The 9,491-nt window shown below is 35.7% G+C and overlaps 1 pseudogene; it reads left to right on the top strand.

Annotated features, from left to right (window-relative positions):
• The first annotated feature begins 229 nt into the window (after nucleotides 1-229).
• On the top strand, nucleotides 230-8,952 carry LOC140840657 (cytoplasmic 60S subunit biogenesis factor REI1 homolog 1-like; annotated as a pseudogene).
• The last annotated feature ends 539 nt before the right edge of the window (nucleotides 8,953-9,491 follow it).

Genomic DNA, 9,491 nt, shown 5'->3' with positions numbered 1-9,491 from the left:
GGTTGAACGGCTGAGATTGTCTCGAAGTATGTGCAACTAGCCGTTTGACTGACAGCTGGCGGTGACGTTTCGTGCCCCAGCCCTTTCTCAACAGGGCTATAAGCTTGGGGCCTCAGCTTTTCTTCAGCTCAGTACGGGCGATAATGATTTAATTGGCGTTGTTGGGGGCTTCGAATCTAAGCTCAGACAATCAGAGCTTGCCGACACCCCAGTGTAGTCTAGAGCTTTGATGGGTCGCTCAGCTCGGCTAAAAGCTCCGTATTCCAGACCAGGAAATCAAAAACTTAGAGCTAAGCCAAATGTCTTCCCTCCTGAGGTCAGCACATTCAGCATAATCGGTTCCTCCATTGGCTTGGCCATCATAAGCGCAGTCCAGCTCAGACAGAACTTTGTAAACAACCCCCTGTGGCGGTGCAACTTACTTAGTCAACCAGCTCGGCTAAAAGCTTCATCTTCCAGGTCAGGACACCCTATGACTGGATCATTCCAGAGAGGCACAGCGGAGAGCATCTAAGCTCAGCTAAAGGATTTCATCCTTAGGGGCATCATTAGCTTAGTCAACGTAAGCTCAAAATATCTAGGAAGCTCGGTTAAATGTTTTTTACCCCGCACGTCAGGACATATCAAGCACTTGGTAACATAAGATCAGCCCAGCTATAAGCCTTGAGGCTCAGTACAGCCTAAAGGCATTACAGACCAGATTACCCATGGGCCACCAAGAGCCCAAGCAATCCCGAGCTTTTGGGTTTACAACGTCAGCTCGACTGGAGGGGGGGACTCGTGATACCCCCGGATTGAGGACCACATCGGCCCACTCTCGGTAGCCCAGATAGCTAAGGCCCAATGTTCGAGAATGTTGGATCGTATACTGCGAACAGGGCGGGAGGTCGTCCGGGAGGTCACCTCGGCCGACCTCCCGAAAGCAGTTACGTGGGACTGTAGCTTAGAATGCCGACCTCCCGGGCCGACCTCCCACGTATACCCGAACCGACCTCCCAAGAGGGCGTCTTGACAGCCATCCGAGAGTTGGTGACCGACCTCCCGAGCCGAGCTCTTAGTGGCCGAGATGACGGGAGAGCTCATGTTTACGAGAACTCTTTCTTGGACACTACCGGATAGCCTGCCAGAATCAAGCCCCGAAAGGTAAGACTTATCAAGATTTACAAAATCTTTACAGGATCCATACTAAATCTACAAGATATAACCAAATCCTTATCAAGATTGTGAAGATCTAAACTTACCAAAACTAGGACTCTATTGTTCCCCTATAAATACCAGGTTTCATTAACTCTTTATTCATTCAATTCATATTTTCACATTCTCTCAGCACGCACATTACTCCCTCAGTTTTCTATTCTCTGACTTGAGCGTCGGAGGGGCTTCGCCGGAACAATCTTCCGACCCCCTTCTAACACTCTTGTTTGTGTTTCTGGATTTCGAGGTGTCTGATCCGAGCTCCACGTGTGACGTGCCGACCTCCCAGCCAGTGTACCAAGTTTCGATCCGAACGCTCCAAGAGAAGATCCGACCTCCCGGTTAGCATCCCCGATTTTAGCAACATCACAATTTATTAATTGATGATATAATTTCAATGTGCAATGAATATCAGAGCAATTTGGAAGAGACGTGATTAATCATCTTGCGTACGTGATATTTTTATTAATCTGAAATTATATAACCTTAAAAGCTATTGATATTGTAGAATTCCATATATATTAAAATAAAATCTTGCTATAATTAGCATTAATAGTTCATGATTTTGATTAATGAAAACTTGACAAATTACAGTTAAGGATGGATCTAAAATTATTAGTTTAATATAGATAGAAACACCTCAAAAAGATTTTAAATTTTTATTTATATGTGATTAACTGATATCTCACAAATCAAAATTTTTAAATTCGAAGAAGACGATATCGTCAATATTCGTTATCATTTAATTAACAGAAGATTGGCTGAAGTTCAGCTCAAAGTTGCATGAATGGTTCATGATTTGTATCTATTGATTCAGAATATCATGATTGTGAAAAATCAATCCGTCAAAAAAATGGTTTTGGAAGGCATTATTGGTGTAAAAGAATTGAATAAAGTAGTTAGCATCATAGAGAATGAAAAAGAATTAAATACTTTTTACTTAATTGATTATAATTATTTAAATATTGGTAAATAGTGGGAGAGTAGGTCTATTGTGAAATGATATCACGAATCTCTATCTGTGATACGAGTCTAACCCTACCGATATTCACAATAAAAAGTAATACTATTAGCATAAAAAATAATATTTTTTTCATGGATAACCCAAATAAGATATCAATCTCACAAAATACGACCCGTGAGACCGTCTCACATATGTTTTTGCCATAGTGGGAGTGGCATAATAATTATTTTAATGGCCGATTCGCTCATTATTAAGAAAATGGTAATAATAAATATTATTTTTGTTTATCACTAAGGCAGAAACTTGTGTGAGACGGTCTCACGGGTCATATTTGTGAGACAGATCTTTTATTTGAGTCATCTATGAAAAAATATTATTTTTTATGCTAAGAGTATTACTTTTAATTATGAAAATGGGTAGGGGTGGGCGTTTGTGATCGGGTATCGGGTACCCGACCCGACCCGATCGGGTAATAACCGATCGGGTCGGGTATTTAGCATGTAAGTAAAATCGGGTAGAAACCCGAACCCGAAATACAAATTTCGGGTTTGTCTCGGGTAGTTCAATACTACCCGAAAAAAAAATCGGGTACCCGATTTTAAAATATTTGTAATATATATTATATATATATATATATAGAGTTTTATATTTTATACGAATTTGGTCTTCAGCTCCATTAACAATATTAACAGCTCATTGATTTGCACTTCTAAATTCTACCCGTCAATTTCGCGCTCGTTCAAAGCCAAGTGTTGTTACGATAATGGGATGAACGTAGATTCAGATGATGACCCTGTGACGGCTTTTACGGCGTATGCCATCCAGAGGATTTCGGAATTTCACTTGCGAGTTTTCCAAAAGTCTTAGTTTCTCCCCTACATATCCATTGAGTATTTGTTTCTCAAGAACTGCTGTTTGTAGAAAAGATATTGTTTATCAAGTTTAATTGATATATGATAAGGTTTTAAGCTTCCTGAACCTTTACGTGTAGAAATTTTGAACATTAGTTTGACTTATACTGAGACAAGATATCTATTTTTTTTCTGAATATCATCCATTGCATTTGTACCTGTTGTTGTTCACCCAATGGCCTGTTGACAACAGAAAAAAATTCGTATAAATCATTCCACTATATATATATATATATATATATATATATATATATTGAGAGATAAAGAAGATTAGATTTTTGACTTAAATTTCGGGTACCCGACTATACCCGAAAATTTCGGGTACCCGAACCATCGGGTAGCACCGATTAAAGTTCGGGTTCGGGTATTAAATGTGCTACCCGAACTACCCGAACCCGTGAAACCCGACCCGACGTCCACACCTAAATATGGATAGGGTTGACCCGTCTCACGGATTAAGATCCGTGAGACGGTCTCACATGAGACCCACTCTATCACTAGTATTATTATTGTTATTGCAAAATTTATGATTTTTTTATAATTTTATTTTTTTCAACCAGAAGAATAGAAAAGTGCTCTAGTTAAACCAAGAAGAAAATGGGACATGTAACACATGTTTGGTCACGAAGAGAATTCCTATTTTCTAATAATGGGCTTGTTACTCACATTGGTCAAATAAAGTTTCTTCTCTCGGATGATTTGGATTTGGATTTGGATTTGGATCCCTTTGGTGCATTTCTTTTAAATCTATTAATTGACTCAAAGTGGACACTAAATATATCTCAAAAAACATAAAATTTGCCATAAAAATTAAGTAGAAAGAGAGAAGCTGGATACGACGTACCTAGGAAAAGATGGAACAATTGAGAATTTGCAATTGAGAGAAAATTGTGTGAAAAATAAGAAGGGAATGAGAAGTATGTATACAAAATATTTCGGACAAAAAAAAAGTTCAACTGTCAATTCGTCAGTTTAAATTCGGGCCGACTGTTGCACAACCACGTAATCGTGACCTTAGATATTCAAAGGTCATTGGATCAACTGATCTCGGTCGTTATTTAGAATATAAAAAAATTTGATCAACCCGTTATGTCAACGTTTTTACACCAATAAACTATAACCAGACCGCTTTAAGACAGTTCCGACAACGATTCCGGGTCAAACCATACGAGCTGGTTTGGTCCTTGTTTGGCCCGGACGTTGGCTGGGTCGTCTATGTGATTCATTGGATCTACACCTACTGTAGGGCTGAGTTAACCCAAACTGTGAAACTGTTGCGTTGAATCCTCCTCTTTGCCCAAGTGTGAATCTGGTTTTTCCTTTGATAGTGAATCCTCTTCACCAAGAGTGGTGTTCATGTGTGTGTGTTTATATATATATATATATATATATATATATATATATATATATATTATAAAGAGTGAGAATGATAAATTAAGGAACCATTAATTTGATAGTTTTATTAGATAGTCAATCACATCTAATAAAAAAAATATGAAAAAAAAATCATTAATTCAAAAATAACAAAAATTATTATATTTAAATAAATATTTTAACTTATAGACTCTCAACGTGTACAAATGATTACCAGTCACGAATCTTTATCGGTGAGACGGGTCAACCTTACCGATATTCACAATGTAAAGTCATACTCTTAGCTTAAAAAGTAATATTTTTTCATAGATGACCCAAATAAAAGAATCGTCTCACAAAAACGATTCATGAGACCGTCTCATACAAGTTTTTGTCATATAAAAAAAGCCTAATAAAATCTGTTTTTGTTGAAACCTTTTTCATGATCCCCATATTGTACTTGACATGTTCAGATATTAATCAAGAGATATAAATGGTTCAAGTTACAAAGACATGTCTTCTTCTTTAACTTCTCAATTCTTTCTTCCCAATTTTCATGAACTTTTCATTTCCTCACAATGCTACACCCTTTTGTCGTCTACCTATTCTCACATTTTCATTTCAATTAAAATATATATAGTTATTTAAACAAAATGTATGGTTTTTCATTTTAATATATAGACGGCGAAAATAATGTTACACACAATATTTGTTCAGTCATTCTGATTAAATATCCATCGCATAAATCAAATTATACTTAAAATTAAGATTATGGATGTTAAAAATCTGTCTCTTATGCCATCACTCTAGTTATATTTTTAAGAATGGTTTTTTTTTTCTTTTTTTTTTTAAAAATTCTACTATTAGTAAAATCTGCTTCTACTAGTCATTATTATATACTAGTTATTCTGCACACGCGATGCGTGTGTGTACAATTTTTTTTATCATTATCGATGGAATAATTTGAAATTTGACAAATTATGAATGCTCTAAATTGCTATTTGAAATGTTGAAATAAAAAAAATAAAAATAAAAGCGTGTGATGAAATTTAAAAAAAAAAACAAAAAAAAGAAGTGTAATATTAGTATTATATAAGGATAAAATTGGAAGAAAAAGTTCGTATCCTTCTTAGTTAGTTATTATCATGTCCTCAACTTTAGTAAATAAAATAGATAAAGAGACGGCCTAATAAAATCAGTTTTTTGCGGAAATTTTATCATATTTAGATAAATATTTTATGTTGTTTAATTTTTAAGAATGAGTTCTTTTAAAAAAAAAAATCCAAGAGGTATTTTTTTGTAAAAAAAAATATCGGAATCTTCAAATTAAATATCATTTTATAGAAAAAAATCAGAGTTTCTTTTCTTGAGTTCGTTTAATTGCTTATATATAGATATTTATTATAATTGAGTATCGAATTAAGATTAATAGCAAATTAAATATATATATATATATATATATATATATATATATATATAAATATAACAACAACAACAACAATAATAATAATAATAATAATAATCTATACTATTATATTAAGTGTGAGATCATTAGAATAACTACATTTGAGGACACCAAAATACTTAATTCTATAATTACCTTTCTTACTCTACTAAAACTTTTTCAAGTCACTCCATATTTTAAATATAAAAAAATCAAAACAAAACTTCCTTTTAAATCGAACAACTTTTCTAAATCGAAAATAATTTCGTGTAAATTATTTAGTATTATTTAATCAAATTAAAAATAATAATAACACATGCAATACATATGCATCTTTTACTAGTGATAATAAAATACGTGTATAATATTGGGACGCCAAACAAAATGTCGGTTAAAATAAAACCCTGAGCTCCCTTAAATTAACCTAATTCCTGGAACTAAAGAATTTTCTTCAAGGAAAAAATCAGACGCCAGAGCAAGGGATGCCGGGGCCCGGGATTGACTTGCAACGCTTGCAACAAGGAATTCCTTGACGATTCTGAGCAGAAGCTTCACTACAAATCTGAGTGGCACCGTTACAATCTTAAACGGAAGGTGAGCCGCCGTCGATTTCTTTTCATAATCTTATTGTATGTGTTTGATTTTGTTTATATTTATGGGATTCTTTTACTCGATACTTCACATCATATTTCATGTGGTATAAGTAGGGAAAGGAGGACTCTTTTCTTTTTTGGCTTTTGTTTAATAAGTTGTTGATCGGTTGCTTATTGTACGGAGCTCATATTTGTATGAATTCATGATGACTATTGGTGAATGATTGGTTCTCTACCGCAGATAATGATCATAGAAAGAAAGGTGTTTGTAAAAAAATTGAGATTTGATGTTATTTGTGGAAGAATATTCAATATCGTAATGTGCGGTAATTAGAGAATGAAAAGTTGGATATTTTATTTGATCGAGGAAAGCACACGATCAAAGTAAAAGTCAGCATATTGTCTTGAATTTGAACAGCTGACTCGTGAACACAGGGTGTCTGAACTTGAAGGATATGGATTGTCTGTGTTTGGGACTCTTGGAAGAGTTCCATACTTGCTTATTTTATGAACAAGATATTCTAGCTACTCATTACTCGACCAAATACATGATTGACATAATGATATAAGACTTTATTGTAGAACACAGCGCTCAATTTTAGAAGTGTTGTTATTTATGGTCTTTGTATGAAGCTGGTGTTTTGAGTAAGATCATGATCGCCCATGTTTTTTTCTCTTATAGTTTCATGTTAAATTGAGTGTGAAAGCAAGTAGCTGTTAGTATGGAGTATGGACGTTTTAGTTGTCTTCCACAATTGAATATTTTGAAATTCTTGTCTTAGGTATTGCTCCAGAGCCATTGTATCTATTCTGCTGCTGTATGTTTCTTAAATTTCTCCTGATGCTTTAATTAAGTTCCTGGTTTCGTTCAGGTTGCAGGGGTTCCGGGAGTGACTGAAACACTTTTTCTAGCTAGACAATCTGCACTTGCAGAAGAGAAAAACAAATCAGATGAAACTCCCCTCCTGTATAGTTGTGGACTTTGTGGAAAGGGATACAGAAGTTCTAAAGCCCACGAACAACATCTAAAATCTAAGAGTCACTTATCACGCTCTTCTGAATCAACAACTGGCGAAGATGAGGGAAGTACAATTATTAAGCCACTTCCACGTGTTCCAAAGGTGCCTTTGCATCGTTCGGTACCAGAGGATGACGATAGTGAAGAGAGCGAATGGGAAGAGGTTGATGATATGGAGGAGACTTGGCTTGTGAAGCCAGTGATTCTAGGGCCAAACTCAGGGTGAACGAGAGTCCTGATAATGATGATATGGATGAGGATGATTATAAGTTGGATCCAACTTGCTGCTCTATGTGTGATTTAGAGCATGATTCAGTGGAGAACTGTATGGTTCACATGCACAAGAAACACGGGTTCTTCATACCTGACATTGAGTATCTGAAGGATCCTAAAGGTCTTCTTACTTATCTCAGCCTCAAGGTATTAAATGTGTTTTTATATCAAGGACAATTTTGTTTTCAACTATATTATTTTCTCCAACTGTTCACGGTGTTTCATTATTTTACCTTTTTTGCTTCTTTAAAGTTTAAATCTTGATGCCTGAACCCCACAGGTTAAAAGGGATTTGATGTGTTTGTATTTCAATGAGAGATGTCATCCGTTCTCCAGTATCGAAGCTGTTCGGAAGCATATGGAGGCAAAAAGCCACTGCAAAGTGCATTATGGTGATGGAAGTGAAGAGGAGGAAGCAGAGTTAGAAGTGTTTTATGATTATAGCAGCAGGTTTTTATAACACCAAGAAACTACATAGTTGTGTGTGAATATATTATACGCGTGAACGTGTAACCTAACCTGTGGTTCTTTGTTTTTTTATGTGGATAAGGTTTTGTTGACGAGGAAGGAAAGCAGCTGGTTGTGGTTGATGACATGCAGAAAGATGTTGAACTTGGTAGTGGTGGCTCAGAGTTAATTATTACCCGAAGAATTGGCGGCACAACCCTGACCAAAATGATCGGTTCAAGAGAATTTTTAATATATTACCGCCAGAAACCACGGCCAACTCCTGCAAATAGCGCCATTAGTGCCGCCAAATTGGCCTCTAGGTATGTGAAATGATTGGATAGATCCTTACTTCCTACTCCTAAAAGTAAACTAAAACTCGATATTTAAGTGAAATTATACAATTTGCTCACAGGTATAGGAGCATGGGTCTGGCAACAGTGCAATCAAGAGAAGTACTCAGGATGAAGGTAATGAAAGCAATGAATCGGTCTGGTATTGACGCCATGCGCTCTAAGATTGGTATGAAGAGTAATGTTATACGCAATCTCCCCAACAACGTTCCGTATTAGTTCTTGTTGTATCTGTTATAGATGTGCGGTGAAGAAAAAGATTGTTATTCCTATTCTTCTGTTCATTCATATGACTGCTGCATGCACACCTCAATTCTGTAGAAGTTTCATTTGTGACGGATTGATGTGTAATCTACTTTATTTTAATTAATTTTTATTAAAAAAGACTATGAAATAGCACAAGAACAAGAATATTTTTGCTCTCCTGTCTAAGTAAACTGTCAATTTTTTTGTTTGTTAACTGTCAATTTAAATCAATAATTAGTTAGCACTTGATTGATGTAAATTCGAGTGATTAAACCTACCAAAAATGCCTTGTCAAGATTGTTCATTAGTTCTTTCCAAGGTGCACAGCTGAAGACAGATTCAGTGCCCGATACTTTTATAGCATGTTTAACTTTAGCTACTAAAACCTAAAGACTAACTGAAATCTCTTTCTCCGTCCTTATCCTTTTCCCACCAGGCATCTTCGACCTCATCACTGCTGCTTCCTCGCACTTCCATCGGCACCACCAGCTTTCTCTGGCGGTGGCTGTGGTTGTGTGTGGAAAGATATCGATTACTTTGTCCATTTTTTTTATTTTGGATTTTGCAGCACGGATTTCATCTGTGGTCTGTATGTTAGTTGGGTCGGAGGTTGTCTTCTTTTCTGGATTAGATCAGTTCTTGGCTTTGAGCGTCTTAGAATTTTAAAATTTGGGCATTATGCGAAATATTTGAGC

This window comes from Primulina eburnea, chromosome 9, assembly GCF_022965805.1.
Source record: "Primulina eburnea isolate SZY01 chromosome 9, ASM2296580v1, whole genome shotgun sequence".
In the NCBI taxonomy this organism is placed as follows: Eukaryota; Viridiplantae; Streptophyta; class Magnoliopsida; order Lamiales; family Gesneriaceae; genus Primulina; species Primulina eburnea.
The sequence above is the reverse complement of the archived record's forward strand: the minus strand, read 5'-3'. Positions and strand labels throughout refer to the sequence as shown.